The 12269-nt window shown below is 45.8% G+C and overlaps 1 long non-coding RNA gene across 1 annotated transcript; it reads right to left on the bottom strand.

Moving 5' to 3' along the window:
* Positions 1-2809: 2809 nt before the first annotated feature.
* Positions 2810-8480, bottom strand: LOC143270888 (uncharacterized). Its single transcript, XR_013048103.1, has 2 exons — positions 7920-8480; positions 2810-3603 (listed from the first exon to the last, which is right to left on the bottom strand). It is a non-coding gene; the product is annotated as an uncharacterized LOC143270888 (long non-coding RNA).
* Positions 8481-12269: the final 3789 nt, after the last annotated feature.

Here is a 12269-nt window from a genome sequence, read left to right as displayed (position 1 = left end):
GGGAAATCTATGGTCACCTAAACAAGGCCTACACAGTGACAGTATCAGTTTGCATACCAACGTGCATGGTAAAAATCTCACTAGGCCTACACCTAAAAAAAAGAAATCACATGCACACGTACACATACCAACACATGCATGTGTGTGTACCACAAACAAAAACAAATACAACGAGATAGTGCATCAGTCAATAATGTCTCTTCCTTGTTAGGATGCATTTTAAATTGTCTCCCTTGTATTAGGGTCCTTGCTGTTGTTCTCTTTCGGGACAGGGGCCAAGCATGCACAGAGTCAAACCACACAGACTCAGGGAGAAAGTACAAACAACAAGCTCAGTTTATTCAGGAAGAGGCAAGCCTTATATACCATCCACCCCACCCTTGGGGAGGTCTGATGAATATGCATCAGCTGGTGTGACATGGCTGTCTCTCATTGGTCCAGGTCATCTCCAGATCATGTTTAGCTGCTGTTGCTAAGACCCTTAGGCAGACACAGACTGGCTCTCAGAAAGAATGTTTTTTTACTTGTTTGGACTGTCTGGCCCTCAAGCCCTTCACACTCCCTCTCTGTGATTTTCCCTCAGCAGAGACCACTAAAAGGGGAGGTGCAATTTGCAATAGCAGTGTAAGTGTGTGCAACCAGATTAGGGGTGTGCATTACCCCAGTGAAATGTGTGTTTTCTAATGTATTCAATACATATATAATTTCTAATCGTTTTACTTTTGATTGTATATTACTTCATGAAGATTTAGGATTGCTTCATTTGTTTCTTTGTCTTGATAGAGACTGCATGCCAGGCAAATTCTCCAAAATTGATCTATATCTCTAGCTAGAACATTTTTCTTTTTTTTGCACTCCTAATCTTCTGACTAAAATTCTAGTATACACCATATACTGCCCTTGTTTATCCTCCAACAGTTATTGAAGGGAAAGGGCCAGTGTTTTTAACTGGCCAGTAAAATATTTGCATATTGGATATATGTAGCAGGTGTTGTTGTTTCCATAGTCCATGTCCTATGTCCCAGAGTTAATATAGAAGCCAGGCCTCCGAATGTTTTTCTTCCCTGTGTTTCTCTTTTCTTTCTTTCCTTCTTTCTTTCTTCTCTCTCTCTCTCTCTCTCTCTCTCTCTCTCTCTCTCTCTCTCTCCCTCCCTCCCTCCCTCCCTTCTTTCCTTTCTTTCTTTCCTTCTTTCTTTTTCTTTTTCTGGAGAGAGGGTATCTCTTTTTAATAGCCCTAACTGTCTTGTAACTCACTCTGTAGACCAGGCTGGCCTCACACTCAGAGATCTAATGCGATAAATCCACGGGATTCTGGTTAAGGAGTGTGCAGTAATTTTATTGGGGTAAACTGAGGAAATACACTCATGAATAGAGATCAGAGTAGACAGCTGAAGTTGTCCTCTGATCTGACCAGGAGCGAATCCACCTGGCAGTTCGATCAGACCAGGCAGCAGGCAACAGGGACAAGGGGCTTGTGACCCTTCTCCCTTTCCTGTTAAAAGGTTACCTACAACAAGAAGCACCACCTCCTTTGGGCCCTATGGCCCAAGGTCATGGGCAGAGCAAATACCAACACAGAGATCCACCTGTCTCTGCCTCCCAAGTGGTAGGGTTAAAGGCATGTGCCACTACTGTCCGACTCAGGCCCCCTGAGGGTATTTTTTTAATTGAATTAATTTTTTAATTCATTTTACATACCAAAGAACCCCCTCTTCCCTCCTCCCACCCTCCCAGCCTCCCCGTCCCAACCCATCCCCCATTCCCTCCTACAAGAAGGTAAGGCCTACCACTGTGAAGTACAGTTAGTAGAAGCAGGCCAAGCCCCTACCCCAGCCCCAAGGCTGTGTGAAGTGTCCCATCATAGAAGTGGCCCCCTGAGTTATTTTACAAGTGGTTTTGATGGTAGTTTAAATCAAACAAAAGAAAATCTTGCCATGTCACCCAGAGATTGTTCTTTTGGGTCTTCGTCCTATTGAAAACTTCTGTACACACACAACTTTTCATTGCATTGTTTATGGCAGCTTCCTTTGTAGCAGCTAGCCAAAATCTGGAAACCAAAGTGCCCAACAGATGCGTGAAAACAAGAACTGACAGCACACCCAGACCATGGTATGGCACACAGCAATGAAAAGGAGTAGCAGGAGAGAGTCCATCTTTGTTTTTTCTTGTTGTTGTTGTTGAGTGGAGCTGGGGATTCAAAGCTAGAGCCCCACACATGCTGGCCAAGCAGCTTGCCCAAAGCTACATTCCCAAAGAACAGAGTTTTGGTATAAGCAATCAAGTGTGTAGAATGAAGGGCATGGCGGTGAGTGGAAAAGGCCAGCCCCAACATTTTTATATGATGTTCTTGAAATGATTGTGGAAATAGTGAGCAATGCAGTGTCTGTCCCAGTTGAACCATGCTGCTGGACATCAGCATAAGAACTAGCATGAGTAAGATGTTTCTGATGGAGCAGAGAAGAAACTGGATTGCAGTGGTAATTGCATGAATTTTCACATAGCGATACAGTGACAGAGAGGTCTGTATACCCAGTGCACCAGTGTGAGTGCCCTGCTTTGATATGTTATAGTAGTGTCATATATTAGGGGGGCCAATTAGATGAAGAATGCTCTATATGTTCTGATTCTTCTCTATCTATAATGGTTTTGAAACACAAATTTCACATAAACACAAACACACACACACACACACACACACACACACACACACACACACACACACACACACCACACCTAGTGCTCCTTCTTTGCTCCAGTCAATAAAATGGAATGGAAGCAGTTTTGAAAAGAGCAAGCCAGAAACTCTACATTGATGTTTTAACTTTATTGGCAACAAAGTAAAGGAGGAGAAGCCGAGACCCGAGGAGGGGAAAATGGTAGATCGCCCCCATGGGAACAACAGCATGGGGAGTACAGAACCATCGCTATCTGGTTACCCTAGCCAAGTAGCATCTGTTCCCAGAATGCCCCAGAGGGGATGCCAAAACCACTAAGAAAACGACTGTTACATTTCTGGAAGAGGTTTGAAACTCGCCATCTGAAGGTATTATTGTCATCAGGCTGGACATTTTTACTCCTTTTGACCATGCTCCCAAAAAGATTTCACCCCAGGGTTTGGTAATGTTAACATTCATGATCCTGTGGGTTCTGATCTTCTTCACATGAGGATAACAATGCCAGAGTTATTCTGTCCATTCGTGGAGAAGCATTTGAAACATCTTTTTGCTTTTCTGCTGCCAATGCGTTTTGTTCTTTTCTCTCATTTGTATTTCTTGTGCAAGAGGGGGCTGGGTGGCATCAGGGTTGAGTGACAAGTTGCTGAGGTCTAGTATCAGGTTTTCACAGGAGGGTGAATGAGAGGCTGCTTCTGTCGTGGTCCCCATTCCCATGGAGACCCCAGACATGTTCCCCACATCCTTCTGACAGTAGCAGCATTCACATGTGAACATCTCCTCATCTGCATCGTGAGGGGAGGAGGGTCTTCTTTTTCTCTCAGTTTGGTGAGGTAAGAGAAACCTAACACGTTTCTTTTTCTTGATTTCAGCTAGTTTTGTTTTCTTTTGGGGTGATTTTGAACTCTCCGAATGCTGATCTTCTTCCATCCTTTCCAAGAAAGAAAGCACATATTAGAAACACAAGGGTCTATAGAAAACAGCTCATGCTGTCCACATGCCTGGAGCACCTACCAACATGCGCAGATACACACACATCTCAGGAGGAGACCCTGATGGTTTCAGCAAAGGAAATCGTAGCTTCTACCTGGTTTGTGCAGCCCTTTTAGGTTTGTTTTGTTTATGGGTACCCACATGTCAATGAGCAAATGTTGTGTTCTTTGCATTTGAAATACTGGTTTAGCCCAGTTTTCCTTGTACTTGATTATGTGTGCCACCAGGAACCCCAGGACAGAATTCCTTCAAGGGGAGCTCACAGATCACTACTTCTTAGTGGAAGATGCTGATGTCTTTAGAAGCGATGCTTCACAAATAGCCTCTTCTTTAACTTCTCCTTAAAGCTCTTATTCCCTCCACATAAATGTGATTTGAGGCAGTCCCCTCTCAGAGGACGTCTTTGAGGTTTGAGGCTCTACAAATACAGTAGGTCCTAACACTAGTACTTAGGCCTTAAGAACAGTGATACAGTTGCAGTCCCATTTGCTTGGGCAGGAGAACAGGACCAATCAAAGAGACCTCCCCTAATCCAACTTCAAAGGACCCTTCTGTCCATCAGCCACAGCCACATTAACCAGAGAGGGATAAATGTGCGGTGGGACTCCTGGGCACAGTATGTGCTCTATGTAACCTGCAGCTCAGGCCATACTTGGTGAGACAAATACAATACCAGAGAACAGCAAAAGGAACCCAAGGAGAAAGCCACTGAACACAGATTGAGGTTGGTCTGTGATGGGCCATGTCTTCCAATCTTTTAGTAGCACGGGTCAGATCCTAGAGAGCACAGAATGTCATGCTAACAGCAGCAACAAAGACACAGGCCATCTTTCACATGCCGCAACCCTGTCCTTGCAGCTAGTAGCTACAATGATTCTTGGGACAGAACCTGGGGCTGGAGGTCGGGTGTGGGGGTCTGATTGTGGGCAGAGTGGGGTGATTTCAATGGATAAGACTTTAGATAATTGTAATTCCTAGCCATGGGTGCATTTGTGGGGGGCAGGTTTGGGATCCAGGCATGAAAGGGTTGATGCATGGGAGAAAAGCTGACTGTTTTAGCAGGGGAAAATTTGGTTCCTGGCAAGATCTTTACCTCTCTGAACTCATTTGCCTCCCGCATTAAAGGGTACTACAACCTACCACTCCCAGGTATAGATCCTAAGAGTGATAGCACAGAGGTTATGCACTAAAGGAGTTTATTGGGAATGACAGCAGTTTTCCTTTGAAACCTAGGAAATAACTGAACTAGCATATGAAGATTTGAGGGCAAACATGCTTTTGCAACCCCCCCCCCCGACACACATATGCATAGAGGGAAAAAATGAAAGCAAAGGCCACATGCAGGACTTGGTTGAATGAGTTAGGAAGGCTTTGAACTAGGATATGTAAATCAGTCTGACCATTTTGAGATAGTTATGGAGGTGTCTCAAAACATTTCAAGTAGAACATCCACATAGTCTACCCATCTCGCTCATGGCTATAATGCAAAGGTATCAACAGTGCCTTAAGACAGTGATAGCTGAGTATCCATACTACTAATGGAAGCCACATAATGGATTCAGCCTAGGTGCCAGTCAGTGGATGAATTGATACGGGAAATGTGGTACCCATACAAAGGCAGTTTCACTTGGCTGCAAAAAGGACGGAAATACAGTGTTTGAGGAAAGACAATGGATCTTGTGTGAAATAAACCAGATTTGGAAAGACAAATATTATGTTTCCTCTCATGTGAAAGCCATAAAAATCAAATGTAAGCTAAAAGCCAATAAAAAGGAACATAAAATTAAATGAAGGAACACTGGGGCAGTAGGAGAGGATTGGGGAAAGGGGAGGAGAAGGGATAACAGAGTAGTAACAGGGGTGAAGACAGCCAGATTCTACTACGGCGTATACAGAACTATCATAACTAAAGCCTCCCTTTGTATGGTTAATATACACTAATATAAACTGAAAAAGACAAAGCTGCTTTGGATGGGTGGCTGGGCACTGTGCCCTCCAAGTGTGCTTTCAAGTTACCAAATGTAGCAAGTGATGTTTGACTCCTGAATAAAACAGATCAGAACAACAAGCTTTATCTCCTTTTGAGTCCCGAGTCCCTGTACCTAGCACATGCTGTTGTGTGGGTCCTTGGGAGACTTTTCCCACACATCCGGTGCCCCCGCCCCCGTCCACCCAAGCATTAGGTGTCCACTCACAGAGTGACCAGCTTTCCAGATTCCACCCCAAGTCTTTCCCTACATCCAACAGTATTTACCATCTCTGCTTCTATAGGTAGCTGCCTTCCCAACAAGTTGATGTCTTCCCCTGCCTAGCACAGTGTTTGCGTGCCTTGCCACAGACTCTGAAACTCTCCTGGCTCTCCTGTACTCATTCCTCCTGTTCTTACTATTCCTCCAGACACCTTTACACCCCGATCCTTCCCTGTCTTGATCTATCTGCTCAGGTAGGACCTTGTCGGTAAGGCTGGCCCTGAACACTTCATTTAAAAGTGCAAGCTGGGCCAGAGCTGGGCGTGGTGGTGCACAACTTAAATCGCAGCACTCTGGAGCATTTAGGAATATGTATACATATATGAATACAACAACGATTCAGGAAAAAGAGACAATGAATTTGAAAGAGAACAAAGGAGGAGTATATGAGAGGTTTAGAAGGGAAACAAGGAGACAGGAAATGATGCAATTTTAATCTAAAAAAATATTTTTAAGTGCATGCCCAACAATCACCACTGGCAACACTCACCCCAACCACCCTCCCATCCCCCATCTCTGCTCTGCTTTCCTAACAGCAAAAGTCTGCTTCCTACTGCACTACACAGCATGGCATGTTGATTCAGTAAGTTCAATGTTGATTTCTGTAGACCACAGTACCACGGAAACTCCACAAGGGCTGACATTTTCAACAGTGCCCTGGATCATGTCCAGCTCCAAGGCCACTTCCTGCCACATGTCCAGCTCTTGGGCTACTTCCTGCCACGTAGAAGGCCCTCAGTAAATGTACCTGGGGAAAGAGAAGTGCCTGGCATGGAGAAAGCCTCCGTAAATTACAGCCTTTGTTATTATTGCCCTCCCTCCCTGTTGGGTGAAGCTGGAGAGCAAGCAGAGGATCAGGATAGGAACAATACAGTCTGACGGACCCCAGAGGGAGAGTGGGCATTAATGGTTCACCACAGGCCACACAGTTTGGCAAACGAGAGTCCTGGAAGTTACTCTCTATTGACCAAGCATCTCTCACTCTCCAGGGAGGTACACTGTAAGTAGTCACCATCCATATCACACTCTTGGAAAGGACTTGGAGAGAAGCCTTGCCATAGAAAGTGGAAGCTGAGTTCCCTTGTCTCTTCATCCAGAGCACCTGGACAAGCCTCAGGCTCACCTTCTAGGTGCTTCAAATTCCCAGTTGCCCAGTGTTCAGTTGTACACATCAGTACCAGAGCCAATACCCGTGAAACTGCAACTGTGTCTTTCCTGACGACTGAGAACAATGGAGAGCAATGACCAAGACTGCTACGTCCAGACACATATCCACACTATAATATTATAGCCTCTGCACATAAAGGAAATGATAGTTTAGCCAGAAACAGAGGCAAGACTGAGGGAACAGAGCCAGTCACAAGGATGGCACTGACTGGAACCATGGTAGGACTAGCTCTGGAGCCCGTGAACTTACCATCCCACGTTTCAGATGGAAACATCTACATCCATGGGGGGAAATGTATGTGTCACAGTGAAGGATCAGAGGGGGAAAGTTAATAGACTTGAATGACTTGAAAAAGAACATCAGAAATGGGGCTTAAGAGTAGAATCTGTTCCTGAGTGGGGAAGTGGTGGCACAGGCCTTTAATCTCAGCACTGGGGGGGGGGGCAGGCAGAGCCAGGCTGAACTCTGTGAGTTCAAGGCCAGCCTGGTCTACAGAGCGAGTTCCAGGACAGCCAAGTCTACATAGAGAAACCCTGTCTCAAAAAAACAAAACAAAACAAAACAAAACAAAAAAAGGGTAGAATCTGTCCATTTTAAACTTTTTTCCTTTGTTTGAAAATAGATTGTTTTCTCACAAAATCAATCCTGATTACAGTTTCTTCCCCTCACTCTACTCCTCCCAGTTCCTCCCCACCTCCCCTCTCCTTTTCTGTCTTTCATTAGAAAAGAACAGGCTGCAAAGAGACAATATGGAAATATAACAAATTAAATACAACACGGTAAAACAAACACCATCACATCACTGAACAGCATCGAAAAAGGACTTGGAACACCTACCTGTATCCCACAAACAGTGGCTCCGGGGAACTCAGTGTGTTCAGACGCCTGATGTAAAATGGAAACAAGCCGTTCCAACTGAAGGCACAGAAAGAAGATGGAGCCACACCCAAAGTCACTCGCTGGTACCCCAAGGCCAGCAGTGGGAGTGTGGGAAGGCATGCAGGGAGGAGAACTGGGGAAGATATCTGAGATGTAAGCAGGTGGGGACCAACCGGGATCCACCATCCCTGCACCACCCACAGAGGGTATCAGCAGTACTCTTCCTTCTCGTTCTCACTGAAGCCACAGGCACTGGGCTTTGTTTGCTTGCTTTCTAGAGCAGGTGTCTCACTTCCACTGCTGGACTCGAACTGACCACCTAGTGAAGGACTAATGTGGATGATCTTGACCTAGTGATCCTCCGGCCTCCACCTGCTCAATCCTGGGATTACAGGTGTGCGCCCCCAGGCAGGGCTTTATGCCATGCTTGTGTGCCCTGTGTGAGAGGCAACCATCCTAACCACAGGGCTACATCTACAGCCCGCGATGGATATTTTCTAGGGAAATTTGTCTCATAGAATGAAGTATAAAGAGCACGCACGTCCAATGCACAAAACTATGGTCCATAAGAGGTCCCGAGAATGCTGATACTGGAGACATGAGCTTAAAGAAGGACTTATATTATTTATGAGTGGAGGCAGTCATGAAGGCAGACGGTGTGGGAAATGATAGATAGCAAGGGCAATCCCCTCCAATGAGTGGCTCTCATAATGCACCTATGTGGGAGGAAGAACACGGGTCAGGGTGGGAACTGTTCTGAGGCCCCCATATGCCTTCCCTTACTCAGGGCAGTGTAACCAGAGAAAGACTCACAAACGGTCTCTTAATTCTTTCCCGTGTGTTAGTTCTCTGCCTCTGTGATCAAGGCACATGCCCCAGGGACAGAGACAGCGCTGTCTCTGGTTCTGCCTTCATCCTGACAGATATTCTGAGAGAATGGGCTGACAAAGCACTTGAGTTCACAGATGAAAACCTTGACCTCATGACATGCGGGGCCTTCTGGAATGACTCAGGAGAACTGAGAAGGCTGCCTGGAAACAGGGAAAATGCTGAAGGAAAGAGGAGCCTCAGAATCAGCTCCCCAAAACTCTATCAAGGGAGGACGCTGAGCCACCAGAGAAACGGCCCAGCCAACCGGACAGGGGGTGGAAAACGCAAGTGAAGGTGCTCACCGACATATCTCAAGTCATGGGCCTGAAGACCATTTCCTCCTGAGGGCTGCCAGCTCGGGGTTCACATTGCTTGGGTCTGTGTCCCAGCTAGACCACCTTTGAGCTTGTGTCTGTGTCACACTCGAGCATTTGTGAGCTTGTGTCTGTGTCACACTCCACCATTTGTGAGCTTGTGTCTGTGTCCCAGCTAGATCACCTGTAAGCTTGTGTCTGTGTACAACACAAGCATTTGTGAGCTTGTGTCTGTGTCCCACACGACCATTTGTGAGCTTGTGTCTGTGTCACACACCACCATTTGTGAGGTTGTGTCTGTGTCCCTCACTACCATTTGTGAGCTTATGTCTGTATCCCACTCCAATATCTGTGAGCTTGTGTCAGTGTCACACTCCAGCAATTCTGAGCTGGTGTCTGTGTCACACTCCATCATTTGTGAGCTTGTGTCTGTGTCAAACTCCAGCATTTGTGATCTTGTTTTTGTGTCACAGACCACCATTTGTGAGCTTGTTTCTGAGTCTCACACCACCTTTTGTGAGCTTGTGTCTGTTTCCCACACCATCATTTGTGAACCTTTGTCTGTGTCACTGTCCACTATCTGTGAGCTTGTGTCTGTGTCACACTCCACCATTTGTGACCTTGTGTCTGTGTCACACTCCACCATTTGTGTGCTTGTGTCTGTGTCACACTCCAACATTTGTAAGACATGCTCTGTTGTTTTCTCTCTGCCCTCCAATGTGCTACTTAACACAGCCCATGCCCAGAGGGTTCGGTAACTCTCACAAGAGTGGTGTGTGTGTGTGTGTGTGTGTGTGTGTGTGTGTGTGTGTGTGTGTGTGTGTGTGTGTGTGTGTCGGTGGGTGGGTGGGTGTGCGTGCGATGGCAGGAGAGCATCTTAAAACTATGCCAGGAGTCCTCTGCAGTGGCTGGGATGTTCTTGTGTGTATGTACAGAGCTCTCAGTGACTCTTTCCTCCTCCACTCTCTGGGTACCAGTGCATGTTCCATGTGTTTCTGCCAACATCATCAAGATGAGCACAGCCTGTTTGGGGATACTTAGCAAAACTCTGTGGGTGGCCTCCGTGTTCTTTGTCCTCTTTCCTTTCTGTCCATTAGAATATTTCTCTGTTCAGCTCAATGGAGTTCTCAGCATGAAACCCCAAGCCTCCACATGTTCTTGCCATGACGGCTCTTGTGCTTTCTATGGCTGGAGAAATTCTGTAGGGGCCACATACCCTCATCTTATCATCATGTGTCTGCCTCTCAAAATCTTCCTCATCCTCCTGAGCTCTTGTTCTGCCTGTTAATATTCTGCCTGTCCTACACTGGCTGGTACAGGTACCTTTCATCCTGTCCTTCACTCATTTATTTGATTCTTTCAGATCATAATATAATTATGTCATCTCCGCTTCCCTTTGTCCCCTGAAACCCTTTCATACACCCCTCCTTCTTGCTCACTGTCAAATTTTTGCCCTCTCTTTCTTTAATGTGATTATACTTACACACACACACACACACACACACACACACACACACACACACACACACACACACACGCAGGGACTGAAAAATAAAGTCACTATAATCTTATTAAAGTCAGTATAACCTTACTTTTATGCATGTCTCTGGACTGAGCATTTGGTATTGGATAAGCAGACATCCTGCTCTTTTCTCTCACTGTCCCCTTAGATGCCTATAGGTTTTATTTTTGTTTTCTTTTGTTTTGTTTTTGTAGCATTGAGTGACTCAGGCCTTCCCTGTCCACTCTGGCACATCTGTTACGGTTGTTCTTCTGTTCATTCTTAGGCCCTCTTTGTGGTGAGACTTTATGGGTGCAGTTCTGTCATTCCTAGAAGACAGTCTCACTATAAACTCCATGATTCTCCGTTCTAACAATCTTTCTTCCCCTCTTCCACTATGTTCCTCGTGTCCGTTTTGAGGTGGCTCCACAATTCTGCATTTTCATTGATTGTGCTTTTCTTTAATGGTTCTGTCTGTTGCAAAAGGAAGTTTCCATGATGATGCATGGAGACCACACTTCTCTGTGGGTATAAGGTAAATATTTGAAATGTAGTTAGGGAATACGCTGTCTTGGTAAAGTGGCAGTTACTGGTTCTCCAGATTCCATTACTACTTCTACCCTTGGGTAGTTGGCTAGGTTTCCTGTTCCAGGTATGATTTCCCTCCTACTGATCAGGGCTGAAGGCTGATTAAAGGTCTGCAGGTTTCCACTGATGTTTGTGCCACTATCGCACCCTTAGGGTTATCTGACCGTGTTGGTTGTTGTGGTTTACAGGCTTCATAGCTGGGTAGGACTGCTGGATGCATCCCTCTTTTGCAAGCTTGTACTCAACAACGGTAGTCAGCCATGATAGCTAGTCCTCAGGGAGGAGGCTTTCGGGTCAGTTCCAGCTCAGGGGCCTATCAGAAAAGGTGAGATTCCTGTTCCATTAGTAAATACACAAGCATGTGTTTGGGTAGATTGGGCATCCCAAGGGCATGTGCCTACCCAGGCATTCTCTAACAAGTGCAGCCCAAGTGAGTATGGCTCTGAGCCTACTGAGAACAAAGCACCACAGGTAATTCTCTGTCCTGTCCTCAAATAGAGCTCTACCTGTTCTCTGCTGGCCACACAGCTTCTTTGGCTCTGAGGCAAACATGCAGACTTTATTAAGGCCTTGAACAAAGTATAACCTTGCCCATGCACATGCACCTGGGCCACATCATCATTGTTTAGCACACCTGGAATCTTTAAATGGTGAGGTGTTCTTGCCCAGATTCTTATTAAATATGCTTTTATTTTACAGATTGTGTGGACCTGAAAGGGTGTGCCCAAAACAATTGCTAAACTATATGGAGAGTGCAGATAAACAAGAGTGGGCTTTGTGTGGCTGAAGACATGGCTGAGCAGTTAGGAACAGTAGCCTATCTTTCAGAGGACATGGGCATCCATCCATACTGAGGGGTTTCCTTCCACGTGTAACTCCAGTTGGAGGGCATGCATCCCCCTGTTCTGACCTGCACAAGCACCTAAGTACTCATGGTGCACATAGCATATACTCAAGAACACATAAATCAATCAATCGTTGTTGTTTGTTTGTTTGTTTTTAAGCCAGGGTTTTTCTGTAGGCCTGGCTGTCCTG

This window comes from Peromyscus maniculatus, chromosome X (genome assembly GCF_049852395.1).
Source record: "Peromyscus maniculatus bairdii isolate BWxNUB_F1_BW_parent chromosome X, HU_Pman_BW_mat_3.1, whole genome shotgun sequence".
In the NCBI taxonomy this organism is placed as follows: Eukaryota; Metazoa; Chordata; class Mammalia; order Rodentia; family Cricetidae; genus Peromyscus; species Peromyscus maniculatus.
Note: the sequence above shows the minus strand (reverse complement) of the source record. Positions and strands in the feature narration are given on the sequence as shown.